We start from the raw sequence: 15,404 nt of genomic DNA, 5'->3' as shown, positions 1-15,404 counted from the left end.
CTCAGACAATTTATCCAGGAGAAATCGCCCATCTCAGCCCATTGCTATTCTGCAAAGCCAGCTATGCTTATGGGGCCCACCTGTGTTCAGTACAGACCTCACACCCAGCACAGCGTGCACGGGCTCATCTTGATGCTTAATGGGGGCAGCAAAAGCAGTAGAAACCATGGCCCTGGCCTTCAACCAACATGGGATCAAGTTGGAGCAGCCAGGCAAATATACTGAGGAAACACCAAATTCTTAATCTTATTCAATGTCCATTTACCATCTTTCCAGTGAGGTTTAAGTGTTTGCAGCTGGGGTGAAACCCAGCCCCACCCCCGCCCCGCCCCCCACTGTTGTTTGGCTCAAACTAGAAATGCTTTTCACATTTCTCAATCATTAAAAAGAAATCAAAAGACAATATATTTTGTGGTACATAAAAATCATATGAAACTCACATTCCCGTGTCCATGAATAAAGTTTGATTAACACGCAGCCACACCATTCATTTTTTTGTTTTGTCCATGGCTGCTCTGGGGCTGCCGTGGCAGAAGCTGAGTGGCTGCCACAGACCTCTGACTCACAAAGCCAAAAATACGCCCTGTCTCTCCCCGTGGGAGCAAGTCTGCTGCTTGGCAGGAGGAGCATGGTTTGGGCAACGCAGCAGACCTGGGTTGGGTAGAATCTTATCTGTACCACTTAGCTTTCCACATCCGGAAAATAGAAATAGCACATTCTTCCTACACTGCTGTGAAGATTAAATAAGATGCTGTAAATGCAACCTAGAACCCAGTGATCTAGAACTAGTGTGGAGGCTCGATAAATGCTGGTTACCCCACCCCCACCTCATGCCTGACCCTCTCTCCAAATATTCATATCGTCGTAGGGCTGAATGGCGTATCTCTGATTCTGTGTTCTAACTTGGATACCCGGGATGAAAGGCATCCCCAGTAGCCTTTGTTCATCGTTCAGTATTTCTTAGAGAAACATTTGCATTATCTCTTGACCCCTCTCCATGACCCCTCATGGAGAGGGGTCAAGACCCCACAGAAGTGGCATAGTGCTCGCTAACCCCATTTATAAGGAAGCCTGTCCCATGAGCAGGACAGCCTGCGGGTTTGACCAGAGCTGGCTGGCAGAGGAAAGAGAGGCCCATTGCATAGCCCAGTTCCAACCCCAAGGGGATACTGGGCCTGCCGGAGCTACCTCCTGGTGAATAGGGGCCTTCATGTGCCCCAGGAATGATGTTAATAGTCCTGGCTAACATTTATGGAGCACTTGTTATAAATGCAATATTTCGAATGGACTATTCTTTTGTTCAACTTTCACAGCTGTCCAGGAGGCAGGCCCCCTGCAGCAGATCAACTGGCTCGGGGCCCCCTTCCCCTTCCCCACCCCCTAACCATCCTCTCCTACTCACCAAACCCCCTCTCCCAACCCCCAAGCCCCCTCCCCAGTCCGGGTGGTGAACCCCCCCCCCCCCCCCCGCCGCCTCCTGCAGTCTTTGCTCAAATACCACCTTTTCAGAGGAGACTTTGCCAACCGCACACTTAAAATTTCAACAGGCTCCGCCCTGGCCGGTGAGGCTCAGTTGCTTGGAGCGTTGTCCCTCACACCGAAATGATGCAGGTTAGATTCCCTGTCAGGACACACACCTAGGCGGCCGGTTTGATCCCCGGTCGGGGCAGGGGATGTGCAGGAGGCTGCCCACTGATGTTTCTCTCTCACAATGTTGTTTCTCTCTCCCCACCCCTTCTTCTCTCTCCAAAAGCAGTGAAGAAATGTCTTCAGGTATCTTAGCAATAAAATTTCAACCAATTTCCCCCCCTGCTTTGTCGCCATCATTAACATGATGTCCGTCCCACCTCCCTACTTTATTGTCCCCTTTTCTGTTGGCTCCATAAGGACAAGGGCTTCTGTTTTCAGAATGGGTTAGGCTCTGAACAGATACTGGTTACATGAAAAAGTAAACGTATGACCATAATCCTTTTACAGAATCGGAAAGAGAAGTTTACAGAAATGTAGTAACGTTCCCCAGGTTACATGGAAAACAGGTATGGATCCAGAATTTACCTGCATCTCAGACATCTATGTCTTTTTTTAAGATTTTATTTATTTATTTTTAGATAGACAGAGAGAAACATCAATGTGTGGTTGCTGGGGGTCATGGCCTGCAACCTAGGCATGTACCCTGACTGGGAATCGAACCTGCGACCCTTTGATCCGCAGCCCGAGCTCAATCCACTGAGCTACACCAGCCAGGGCTTCAGACAACTATGTCTTTACAACATTACCCTGCCAGCACTCGGCCCAGCTCAGAGCCTTCTCTACAAGCGTGGCGGTGCCGGGAGCCAAGGAGACGGAACTGCCCAGTCCTTCCATTAAGATGTTCCCTTGAAGCCAGCTCCGGTGCAGCAGGGATTCGGTGCAGCCGGGCCGTCTCCAGCCTCCCCGCTGCCCCAGGCACAGCTCGCGTGGACACCCACCTGTCCGGACTCCACTCCGGTTCGGTGTCAGTGCGGGTTTAGGGCTTACCTCGGGCAGGCCAGCTGTGAGCCACAGACTGTTGTGGAAGCTGTGGGTGCAACGTCAGTGAGACACATGCTGCCCTCCAGGAGCTCGCAGTTCAGTGACACAAAGTATCTACAGTAACTGTCCACCTTCAGTCCGTCACGGGCTCAGACTGGCCGCCTGCTGCTGTTTGTGGCCCGTTTTCTGCACCCCTCACCCACCCACTCCCTCTCATCAGCAAAGGCATGGCAGAATGCGTGGGCTTGGGAGCCAGGTGGAGCTGGGTGTGAGTCTGGGCTTTGACTTTCGTGCTTAGTTGCTTACTCAGCCTTGCCGGGACGTTACAAGGAGCAGAGGTAGTAGACACGCCCAGTTAAGTGCAGGGGACCTGGTAGAGGCCCAGTAGTCGGCTGCTGCCATCGGTGGTGATCGGTGTCACCATTTACTATTGTTGTTCAGCTTTTGAGCTGTGACTTCAGTGCCCACAAGTGACCAGAATGAACCTAATTTATGTTTAAAAGTTTACCGCAAGTTATAACGGTAGCTCCCAACAGTCGTAGGGGCCGTCGGTGATGCTTGTTTTACGGAGCAGCGCGCTGAACCACAGAACAGCCATCGAGCCACCTGCCCAAGGTCACGTAGCTGGTGAGCACAGGGCTGACGTGTAGGTGGACACTAAGACCTTTACTCTTCGTCTTTGCGCTCGGCCTCCAAGGAATCCACTGCGGGGCTTGAGAGGTGATTGTATCCTTGCTGCTGTTCTCCAGCCAGTCGGGGAAGCAATAAAAACTAGAGCTGGAGTCAAGACACTTGCACTCACATCCTGACCGTGCCACTGAGTAAGCTTAGGGCATCGGGCCCAGTCTCTGAGCCTTGGTCTCCCCGTCTATAAAATGAAGAGATTGCTCTGGAGGGTGGCCGGGCGTCCTTCCCGCTCCCTGGGCCTCTGCCCTCTGGGGCCTGGCGCGTGGTTCCGAGGGAGGTGTGCCAGCGTCGGCACACACCGTGCCGGTGGAGCCGGGAAGACCTTGGTTGACCAGTGTGTGGCTGATGCTTCCAACCAGGAAAGCGCCACCAGCGCCAGGGATCCCATGTGGTTCTGTTACAGAACAAACAAGGGGGGGCCTGGGACGATATACTATTACTGAAAGAAGCCCCCAGGTCCGTTGTGTCTGCCGTCAGAGGAAAGACATCTCTCAATGCCAAGAGATTTGTGAAAAGGAAAGGAAACATTTATTTAATGCTATACAAACTTAAAGTAGGGACCTAATGTCTTCACCAAAAATCCTAAACTCCCTTAAAGCACCCACAAACAGACACAGTCCTTCCTTCCTTCCCCTTGGCCCAGTCCAGAGTACCGTATCTCCTAAAGCTTCGGGGGTCCCTACTCTGGCAAAGGCACGTGGTCCTCTCTCCCCCGGACTACGGGAGTCCCCACTCTGCCAGAGCCGCGTGGTTCTCCCTCTCAGGGCTGCGGGAGTCTTCACTCTGCTAAAGCTGTGGGGTTCTCTCTTGCAGGGCTGCCCATGGTTCTCCCCCCTCAAATGGCTGCCGCGTCTCAGTTTAAATCCCAGCGCCAATCTTCCTCTGAAGCCCCATTTCCAGCTCCTCTCACAAGTGGCTACAGCTGCCAGATTCTGGGCAGGTGTGGCCCCGTGGTGTGGAGCCAATTATCTCCAGGCTCTTCTGGATCTTATTACAGATCCCTATTTGAGTCTCCCCTCTTGGCTGCACCCTGTTACAGTTCCATCTGAAAGCATGGGCCTCCTGGGGCACAGAGGGCATCAGAGAAGGGCAGACCAAGGACCTGGAGTGGACAAGCGGAGAATGCCCAGCAGAACACCTAGCACATTAAGGGGCACTCCCAAAGCATTAGTTCTGTCCGTTAACTGGGGGTCAGGAGCTGGGGGATGAGGGGTGAAAGCAGAGAAGAAGGCTGTGAGGGCCACATACCTCAGTGGCGGTTTCTGCCGTGCACGCTTTTCCTTAGAGCGTGTGGATGAATGAAAAATGAAAGGATGCGCACTGTGCCCTTTCATGCGGGCCTGCTTTGTTTAAGCGGGGAACTGCAAAAGGCCTCTCGCCCTGTCTGCAGTCCATTAGCCCAGCACCCGATCAGGTGCTCGCACACGGGCACCTGGCCAGAAGTGCTCGGCCGTCCACGCCGTCTCGCCCTTCCTGGTAAGCAAATGAGACATCACCTCGTGCAGCGAAGCATCCGGCCAGACTGGGAGGGAGGGGCAGGCTCGTTATTGGTAAAACAGAAAGTCCACTCTCCATGCCAACGAGCTGGTCCGCAGATCTGACTTCTGTGCGGAGAGTAGTTATTTCTCAGTACCTGATAGGAAGTCTTCGGGGCTCCAGCCCCCCATGCAAATCACGTGGGCTGTGCGGGCCTCCTGCATCGACACCTGGCTTCTCCGAGCATTGTAATCTCCATCTTGTTCACTGGTGATTTTAAGGCCGAAATCTTGGACTCTATATTTTCCCCCTCTACAGCGCCAGAAAACACTTTCTCCTTACTGGAAGAGACAAGCGGGAGAGTCTTTAATAACTAACTACTTTGACTTCAGCGGCCTGGGTGTGGCCAGAGGGTCTGTGTTCAGTACCTGTGAACCGCGCTTTCTGGTGGACTGCGTGTGCAGGGCTGTCTGGTCTCAGAGCAGGTCCTGTAAGAGACTCATCTCCCGGTGGGTTTCCTGGATGGGAGGAGAGCCAAAACCACAGACCGTGAGCATCGTTTCTGCCTTAGGTTTGTCTTATCACTTGCTGTCTCCCGTGAGCAAATCACTTGCCTTCTGTGATTGACTGATTGTCTGAAAATTTGTCCAAATCTCTAAAATGGCAATCGTACATTTGGCCCAAGATGACAGCCCAGGATGCTGGGGAGCAAGTTACTCTTCTTGTATGTTTCTTTGAGACAAAACAAGCAGATTTGGGGTCTTGGTGCCGTGTCAGCTCCCTCGGACTGCTGTAACGAGGTACCACACACTGGGTGATTCACAGAAATGTACCCTTTCACAGTTCCGGAGGCTGGAAGCCCACAGTCAGGGTTCTGGCTGGCTGACACTCCCTCTGCAGTCGCTAGGCCATGATGCTTCCTTGCCTCTTCCAGCTCCTGGGAGCCCCAGGTGGCCCCTCACCATGGCAGCATCATTCCGATGTCTGCCTCGCATCCACGGGGCCCTCCTGCTCCGCATCTGTCTCTATCACTCCTTCTCTTGTGAGGACACCAGGCTCATGCAGTATGGCTCATCCTAACTCGATCACATCTGCAAACACTGTTTCCAAGTAGGGTCCCCTGCACAGATGCCAGGACTAGGACTTGAGCATCCTTTTTTTGTGGTACCCAATGCCACCCACAGCAGCACCGTTCCTCAACTTATCTGCAAAGCATCTCTGGTCAAGAGGGACTCTTTGTACAGTCGACTCTCCTCAGGTCAGCACAGCTGACCGGGAATCATCCCCCGCATTTGGCCAATGAGCCTAGAAAGAAGAAGAAAAACTGGGGTGAATTTAAACAGATCAATTAGAGAGAAGTGGAGAGAGTTGGAGGAGGAAGAGAAATAAAGCCCAGGGGATGGGGTGGGGATCTCCGGGATCCCTGAACTTTCTTTTCTTTCCAGTGGTTATTTTCCTCTGAGCCACCCACTTATGAGACCCACCTTGCTGAGCCTCATTTTCCTTCGGGTGGGGTATGAGTCTGATAACCTCTGAGGTGTCTCCGGGCTACTATTTTTTGATTCCATAAAAAAGGAAAACCTAGCAAAGTGGGCAACGAACAGCCTGCACCCAGGGAAGCGCAACAACATCAAGCACTGGGTCTCTGCCCAGTACATGCATAAGTAACTCCTTCCAACTGGTGAGGGAACCCAGAAGAACACTGAGCAGAAGGCGTGAACAGGCCCTTCCTAAAAGAGGGTACCCACGTGGGCAGTTGTCTGAAACGGCGCTGAGCTTCATTCATCATGACAAATGCAAATTATCATTCATAACGTGATACCACTACATGCCCACCAGGAGGTCGAAAGCGCACACGGGTGGGCAATGCCTGTTATTTGTGGGAGTGGGGGTCGACTGGAACTCTCACACACGACCGTGCGGCGTGCACAGGGGAACCCACTCTGCAAGACCTGCCGAAGCTGAACGTACATACGCTCCCTGTGATCCAGACATCCCGTTCCTAGGCATGTGCCCAACAGAAAGGCATATACATGACCCCAAAGGACCTGTTCTGTTATGGTTATAACAGCTTTCAAACTGGAAACAACCCAGTGTCCGTCAGCAATGTAATGGGTAACTAGGGTACGATCTACTCATGTTATAGGTTATTACACAGCATCAAGCGAAAAAATTCCAACTCCATGCAATAATGTGAATGGATTTCACAGGCATAGTGTTGAGCCAAAAGGCCATTCCACTTACGTAAAATGTAGAAACTGATTAAACTCGGGTGCAGGAGTTCAGGATGATAGCAGGATGATGGGTGTATGTGTGACCCTAGGGGCCTGGGGGAGGGCTCCTGGTCTTAAATGAAACATTAGCGGTGTTCTGTTTCTTCATCTGGGTCCTAGTTACACCGGTGAGTTTACTTTGTGAGACTTCATCCCGCTGTGCACTTACAATCCGTGTACTTTTCTGGATGTGTGTATTTGGTGCAAATTCAAAGTCTGCCTATAGAAGCTCAAAAGTAAAAACGTCCTGCATGTCCTGGTTAAAAAGTGTTTGCCAGCTACCCCACCCTTTCTGTTCTTAGCCCTATCACGGTGTTGGCCAAACACATGCTGTCCGGTGAGAGGGGAGGAAGGGCCAAGTTTTATTCTCGTGAAGGACTGCTCCCCGTGACGTGAGACCTGACCCCACCCTCCTTCTGAGCCAGCCCTGCTGCCCAGCACAGTGCCCTGTGTGCATGCCCACAGGCCTCCAGACTCTCGCGGGCAGGGACTGCTGCTTTCATCTCTGCACATCTGTGGCCTGGCACCCAGAAGTTGCTCGGAAGATAATGAATGAATGAGTGAGTGACAGATAGCCAGCTTTCCATCAGGTCTGAGCAGCCCTTTGTACTTCATCCATCCACACCTTCAAAAATCTCAGAATGGTCTGGGAAAGTTCCAGGGGGAAGGATTTCCGTTTGTTCTCTCCGATCAAGGGCTTTAGGAAGGGGGGAAAAAAAAGCTTTAAAAGCAAAAAAGCTGAACGTTTAATTGATGTGATCAAAAGTGAGTCCCAAGTGAAATCAGCAGGGGATTTTAAATTAAGTGGTTTTTAATAAACTCACCTTTTATTGGGTCATGCATGAGAGGAGCACTCCGGAGTTTCAAAGCAGAAGAGAGCCACAGTTATGAGGGTCATTGTCATAAACACGCCCAGGGTGAGAGCCAGCACATCCCCAGGGCCTCCTGTGTAGCACCTAAGGTTGCCGTGGTTCCAGCCGGCAAAGCCCCAGGAAATGCTACAGGACTAAAAACGATTCATTTTCGTGGATCAGCCCTGGCAGTGCGGGTGGAGAGCTGAGAAAATGCAAAGCAAGCGAGGACTCCGAGGGAAGGGAGAGGCGATACCCGACCAGATTCCTGGGAGACGGAGGGATCCTGCGCAACTGAGGCAGCCAACCCGTTAACTTTATTGAACGGCCGTCGCCCAAACTTAATTAACTTCGTTAGCCTGGCTTCCCGCAACACCCATTAGCATCCTGCAGAATGCCTTGTAACACGCCGCGGGAAACGCTGAGTTTAGGAATGGAAGGTTTCATCGGACACCTGCCCTGAACTCATCCAAAGGAGGCGCCTAGCCACTCCGGGCCTCAGTGTCTCCTTCTGAAGCATGTGGTCTGAACTGACCACACCCATTCTCGCTGTATTCTTGAGCTGGGCTAAAAGATGAAGGCTGTTCGCTTGGGAAGGGAGGGAGAGGAAGGAAGGAAGGATGGATGGATGGATGGAAAGGGGGGAAGGGAGGGAGGGTAGCAGAACCTCCCCTTAAACAGGTTTTCGTTACGGAAGTTTAAGGTGGTTCCCGTGCTGAAAAGTGTAAGGGTTCTTCTCGCTGCACGAGGTGGTGGGACCCATGCTGAGAAGTTAGTCAGTGGGCTCAGAGGCAGACAGATGAGGACCTCTGCCAAGCAGGAGGGCACGGTGACATCAGTGGCTCCCACACTGTGCTGATTGAAGCCTGCCTTCACTCCAGCTGGCTACCTGCGCTCACAGTGTACCAGGCTGGGCCCCGCCCTGGGCCTGCAGCTTCGACCTCAGACAGGCCTGCTCTGCCCTTCCTGGCCTTCTGTGCTTGGTCTCCCCACCCCCCAGGTTTTCTACAAAGCAATCTGGTTATAGCCTGTGATCTCCTCCAAGTCCTGGAAACATTTACTTTCGGTTCCTTCAGGAGCTACCTGGCTTGTTTTGGCTCTAAGCCGTTGACACATCCAGGCCTTGCCGTATTTAATAATGAGCGTGTCCACAGACACATGCACACACCAGGAGGCAACACACATGGTTGAAAGACCACAGGTCAAAGAGCAACACTGCTTTGGCCACTCACCAGCCATGTGCGAGCCTTAGTTTCTTCATCTGTAAAATGGGGATAATTCCATCTCCCTTGCAGATGTGTCATAAGCATTCGAGGCCATCAATGAAAGCACCTTATTTCTAGTATATAGTCGCTTGACAAATGGTAGGTATCATTGGCATTATCATCTCCGGTCTGTTTTCCATGTTGTAGTTGCATGGGTAGAAATCAGTGTTTGTCTCGTTAAAAAAGAAAGCATGATTTCTTTCTCTTCTCTGCATAGACATCCACCTTTCTTTCCCTGCCATCTTGGCTTCTGAGCTCTTGCTCCATATTCTTTTAGGGCAGAAGAAACAGATCCAAAGATGAAACACCCCATCCCTGTACCAGATGTTCACAGGAGAAGCCTTTCATTTTTAATGTGTTTATTCATTTATTTATTTCACATGGGTCTGTTATGTTCCCAACACCACCATGCTGAACGTAAAGCGCCCCCAGCCCCGTGCACCCCAGCCAGCTCCATCGGGAGCACCTGTCAGATTGCGGGCGCGCTGCGTCTGTGCAGAGTGCCCGCTCCACGCCCCCGGCCCTGCCAGGAAGTGTGGAAATGGGCAGATCATGCCACAGCAAATGCCAGGCAAAGGCCAAAGTCAGACTTCTTGGCACCACCATCCTCCTGACAGCAGGCAAGCAGTGTCCAAGTCCGCCTCGAGGGGGTGTGTTTGGAAGCCAAATCAGTGTTCGTTTCAGCTTGAAAGGGTCCAACTTCAAAAGGAGCCACTTTCATCATGTTAACCAGTGTCCACTTCAAGAGCATGCTCCCGCATCGCACGCACGCACAAAGTTGTATCAGTTCTGGGACTTACGTGCGGTGAGTGAGTGATAATTATGGACCTTAATGAGGAAAGGTCCAGTTTCAGTAACCTACTTAGAAGCTTTTATGTATGACTTCGCATTTTCAAAGCCTTTGTCGGTCGTAATTAGGGCCTCTCCCCAGCACCACAGGAGTGAGGTCAGTAAATGGAGTTTGCTTCTCTTGGAAATGTTGTTCTGCTGTTCTGATACCATCTGCCTGCAAACTCGTAACCTTTGAAGAAATAGGCAGATTCTGTGATAAGCCCATGTGCGTGATTATATTTAACAGCCTAAACAGACTCCTTCACTGCTTAAGAACATAATTTATGCACACACTTTTCCCTGTGGTGCATTTTCTTTTAATATTTTTTTTCTTCTGTGGTTGCTATACCTTCACCGCCACCTGCAATGACCCCGAGGGACGTCCTAGTGACACTGGTTACAGCACCATAAGCTGATGGAAAACTGGGAAGGAATACGGATGGACCACGGCAGCATTCCCACGTTTTTTAAGTGTCCGGTGGATTCTGCACAGAGGACGTTTAAGGATTTTAGATGAGTGAATGCATGGTAGTAAGTAAACTGCTCAGGACGCACGCTGATTGTCCATCGATATTTCTCAAGTCAGCGACGTTGAATACTTCCCTGCTGTACCAGATACTTTTTTTTTACGTCACAAGATTTTCACTTGGACGTAGGAAACAGAACATTACGCCATATACCAGATAATTGAAGAAACGGTTTTTCATCCTCATAATCATGTTCAAGTTCAATTGGGTTTGCCCCATAGTACAAGTAAGGAGGCGGGGCCCAGTGAGTTCCTTCAAGAGACAGGACTAGTAAGTGACAATATCGGCACTGCAACCCACACCTCAGCTTCTAGGTGCACCGCGGTTTTTGTGTTGCCTGCAGCTTCCTCTTCTGGGGTAGCAGCAGGAATGCCAGGATTCACTTCACTGCCTCAGCCTGTGGACGTGAGGGTTTTGTCCAGATAACCTGTGGTCAACTATAAATTCATGGGCAAAGACCGATGTTCTCCCCCATGCTAGACAGCCCCTTTCTGGTTTTCCTTTTTGGGAGGAGAGGGAGAACTGGGCTATGACCGCTTGTGGGCTGCCGTTCCGATGTGGTGGAACATAATGGCTCCCTCGTAGGGCGTTCACAGCCCTGGAGGGAGCCGCCCGTCCGGCCTGACTTTCACGTGGGTGATGCTCTGCACCCTCCGTGTTTCGGGTCAGACATCACTGACCCCGGGAGGCTTCTCCTGGACGCGTCCCCCACACTCAGACCGCAGCTGGGCATTTTGCCTGCACCGGCTCCCCGTGGTTCCGACCACATCTCGGATCTATCACGGTGCTTTGCACTTTCTGGGTTCCTCATCTCCTTCCCCTGGTAGGCCTTGCTCCCCGAGAACAGGGGCTGCGCTTTGCACACTGCTAAGTCCCCAGTTAACCCAGTGAGTAGAACCAAAGGAGGTGCTCACGACCCACCTCTAAAGTGAATCGTGGAAGAAATAACTCCTGAATGAGGACATATGTTTAAGGCCACATAGTGTCCCCAGTGGTTTCTTGGACCTGTCAAGGGCAGCTCACACAGGGCCAGGTGGTAGGTCCTGGGGACCACGATTCCCATGAGCTCGTGTTGGCCGAGAAGCCATGTGGCATTTGTGTTTAGCATGACGCAGTCTTTCAAAGTACCACCCCATCGTCCCCGTTGGCATGGAATACACAGTCCTAGTTAGTTCTGATGTTCTAGGATGCAGACCCTTTAGCAGGCAGGGCAGTGAGAAGCCCCTGCCAAGCACCGGCCGGCACCGTGACGCTGGAAAAGTGACCTCACTTCTTAGCACCTCAGCTCCCACATCTGTCCAAAGGCCGTGATGGTGGCTGGCTGTGTCCTTTCTCAGGGTGCTGTGAGTCAGAAGAGACAAAGAGTGAGGAAGCCGAGAGTGGGTTTCATGAGCTTTGCGACACGTTTGCTCATGATTTCTTGTGTCCCTTTCAATTCTGACTCTTGGTTGAACCAGGGAACAAGAGTGGTATATTTAGTAAACATTTGGGGGTGCCGACGGGAACCAGGCTGAGTATTAGCTTGTCAGGTTCGCAAAGAGAGGTGGTTGTGTGGCAATGTGTCGTGCCGGTTTTGCCGGAAGGAATGGTCTGATGAAAGGGGGAAGAAAAGTAAATTGTGGCAAGACCCAGACGGGCCGGCACCCAAGTCTGGGAAACTGTGGCTTAGACTGCCGGAGATCCTGGAGGTCGTTGATCCTACGAAGTGACCCAATACAGCAACGTGTTAGGTCGGCTTTTCTGAAACCCATGCTGCCATGGTCTGTCCCGTGCTCAAAACCCTTCACCAGCTCCCAGTTATCCTCAGCAGGACTTTCTGAGGAGTGTGGCCCCCGTGGCTGACAAACGTGCCGAAATAGTGATCTCCTCGGCCACGGGGGCACCTGAGTGGGACTCGAGGCAGCCGGAACCCCTGGATCAGTCCTTCCAGCCACAAGCAGCTTCCTCTGTCTCGCCCAGTGAGTCATAAGGACATGGTTTTCTGTTTAGGAAATGATGTGAAAACGGCCGGAAAGCACCTCTCTTGCCCAGATGCAAGGCCCTTCCCCATCTGTTCCCTGCTCACTTGTTCAGGCTCATACCATGGCACTGGCCCCAAAGCACTCTAACTAAACTGTCCAGTCATCACACACTGTGGGCCCGGCGTAGCCCAATGTCCCCACGCTGCCTGTGTCCGTGTCTCCCACATCCCCACCTGTCTGCCTGGCCAAATCCCAGCCCACCCTGCCTGGGCCTGCCTCCTCTGTGTTTATTTTCATAAGCATTGCACATCTCTGTGTTCACAGTCGTGGCATGGCATCCGTACAGTGTGCATGTTTTCCGCAAATGGGAGACCTGGCAAAGATCGAATGTTATGCATCCAGAAAATACCCGAACTGCTATTTGGAGCGAAACCCATGAGATTAGAAAAAGTAGGGAAGAAACACGAATACAAGTCGATTGCAGTTAGTTTGCATGTAAGAGGTGCTCAGTAAAAACAAGGAAGTTGAATAAGTGAGTAAAAAAAAGAGATGAGGAAACCACTTTAAACATAGACTTCCTGGGGCTCAGCGATGTCTGGGAAGCCAGAGAGAAGGCAGATGGAGTAGCTCCAGGCGTTGCAGGACCAGGTAGCACCGCCCGCACGGCGGCCCCACACTGCCTGGGAGGCTGTGCCCCAGTGGAGCTCTCAGACGTGAGCCCGAAGGGACGTGTGCCGGTGAATTGGGATTAGGATGTTTATTGCAGCATGGTTTGCAATAGCAGAAACCTGGGAGATGGCCCAATGTCCTTCACTGGGAAAGTGCATAAACAAGCCATGGTATACTTATATGACAAATAAAGCAATTACAATGAATAAGCTGGGTATTAAAATCTTAACATGGTTAAATCTTAAAGACATAACGTTGGGTGAAAAGTAAGTTAAAATAGAATCACTATAAAGCACTCTAAAAGACCATATGTTGTTTATGATATGTGCGTAGAAAATAAAATAAAAACATACGCAAGGAAATGAAACCCACCCGTCTCGGGATGCCGGCCACCCCGCAGGAAGGAAGCGCTAGAATGAGGTGGTGGAGGAGCTTCTGATTTGTCAGGAATGCTTTCTGATTGACAGCCAATGTGGCACTATATCAGCATGTATTAAAGCGGGATGGTGGGTGTTTGTTATGTTAGTTTCTGTACTTTCTTGTTGGCTTAAAATAGTCCGTGCTTTTAAAAATGAAATTAAAACCACCCGAAAGAAAAGGCTGAGTAACTGAGAGAACAATCTACATTTCTGTATTCAGCCTTCTGTTTAGACCCCGCCCTCTTTTCAACGAGCCTGACACACGCAGCGGAGTCACATCTGCCACTGGGGACTTGCCAAGTCTTGACGCCAGTTAAAAGCGTCAGTTCTCAGTTCAGGATGCAGAGACTGATAGAGCGGCCATTGGCCTCTTTGGAAGCTCCAACGTGTGCATTAATATCCTTACCATTGTTTCTAGCCTCTGCCCTCTCCCCGTTTTTTCCTAGGCAACATCATTCGAATTATTTTCTGCAGTGAGAATTCATGAAATTCTCTTTCACATGTTTGACTTGGATCTATTTTCTTGACTCCATCACTGTGTTCTCTTGGTTTGAAACTTTGTGCATATCGTCCTTGTCTTCCCCAAAGAAGCAATCACATGATGCACTGTGGTGAACTTTGCTATTTTACTAAAATTGCTTTTGTGTTTGGGGGATAATTCTTGTACTGGTATGCTCGAGCTAGCTCACGCTGACTTGGGAAAGCCAACCGGGCACATTTCTTCCCAGCCGGTGTTCAGTGACTGTCACATTGGTAGCTGGAAATCCGCCATGACAGGAGTGTTACACCAGGAGAATGGGCAAAGCTACAAATCAGGTTTTTTGTTTTTGTTTTTTACCCGGAGGGCCGGTGATTCAACATTCCCCAGCCTACCTCTAGGGGGCGTGAACGTTTTTCCGAGTTGTGCAGGGCAAGCAGCGGTTACCTACTTTTACAAAGTAGAAACCAATAGTCAAAAAAATAAGAAGTATTCCGCCTGAGTCCCAAGGCCCCGAAGAGGCATCGCTGGAGCCCTGGTCTGTGTGGTGTGGGCAAAGAAGGCAGTGGCTCCGGGGTCCAGCAGGTCTGAGTGGGGATCTGGTATATCTAGCCTCGTACTGCAAATCATTTAAGTGCCTGCCTTAGCCCCTCAGTCTTCCCACCTCTAAAATAAGGATGACAACATCCAGCTTGTAGGGATCTTGTGAGTCTCCAGTGAAGTCTTATCCTCAAGAAAACTAGCAAAAGCACAAAGGAGATAAGCATCAGGTATAATGTGCTCTTCTGGCTTACAAGTTCAGGTCTCTGTGTACTATCCCAGTCTTCCCATAACTGTGTGTGTGTGTGTGTGTGTGTGTATTTTTTTAATCTTGACTGTAACTGACCAAACACCTTTCACTAAATGGTGAATATACTTTTCCCCCAAATATGTGCTGCTGGAATAAGTAAAAGTCTCAGTGTTGACATTTATGTGTGGTTTGGGGAATCAGCTTCTTCCCAACAATCTTAAAAATGTATATACTGGGTGTCAACTCACATCATTTTTCAACTGCCTGGCGCTTTCTCCCCGACCATTCTGCTGAGCTACGCATCCTGAGGCAGATGGATTCGGGAGCCCGTGGGTGCCACAATTCCATCCACCACATTAACGACAGTGGCCCCCAGGGAAATTCTCTCGGCTTGCAGGTGCTGGGCTCCGTGCTTTCTCCGCATGCGCTGACCGACCCGGGGCAGACGGCTGCTTCTGGGCCTTTTAGCTAAGCCAGCATGCACTTTTCTTTTTAGACTTTTACTAGTGACTTTAGTTAGTTTTTGCCTGAGTAATACATTTAGTTGTTTTCACATTTTTAAAAATATAAAAGGGTGTATGATGGCAGTTTTCCTGGGGATACTATCACCCATTCACCCCACTCACTACCCATAAAAATCAACAACAACAACAAAAAGGAAACACG

General features: G+C 50.7%; 1 protein-coding gene across 2 annotated transcripts in view; it reads left to right on the top strand.

Moving 5' to 3' along the window:
- LARGE1 (LARGE xylosyl- and glucuronyltransferase 1) overlaps positions 1-15,404 on the top strand; it is a 461,643-nt gene that overhangs the window by 376,962 nt on the left and 69,277 nt on the right. The gene's annotated exons all lie outside the window — the stretch shown is intronic.

The sequence above is a fragment of the Phyllostomus discolor genome, chromosome 2, assembly GCF_004126475.2.
Source record: "Phyllostomus discolor isolate MPI-MPIP mPhyDis1 chromosome 2, mPhyDis1.pri.v3, whole genome shotgun sequence".
NCBI lineage: Eukaryota > Metazoa > Chordata > Mammalia > Chiroptera > Phyllostomidae > Phyllostomus > Phyllostomus discolor.
This window is presented reverse-complemented; position numbering and strand designations above follow the sequence as displayed.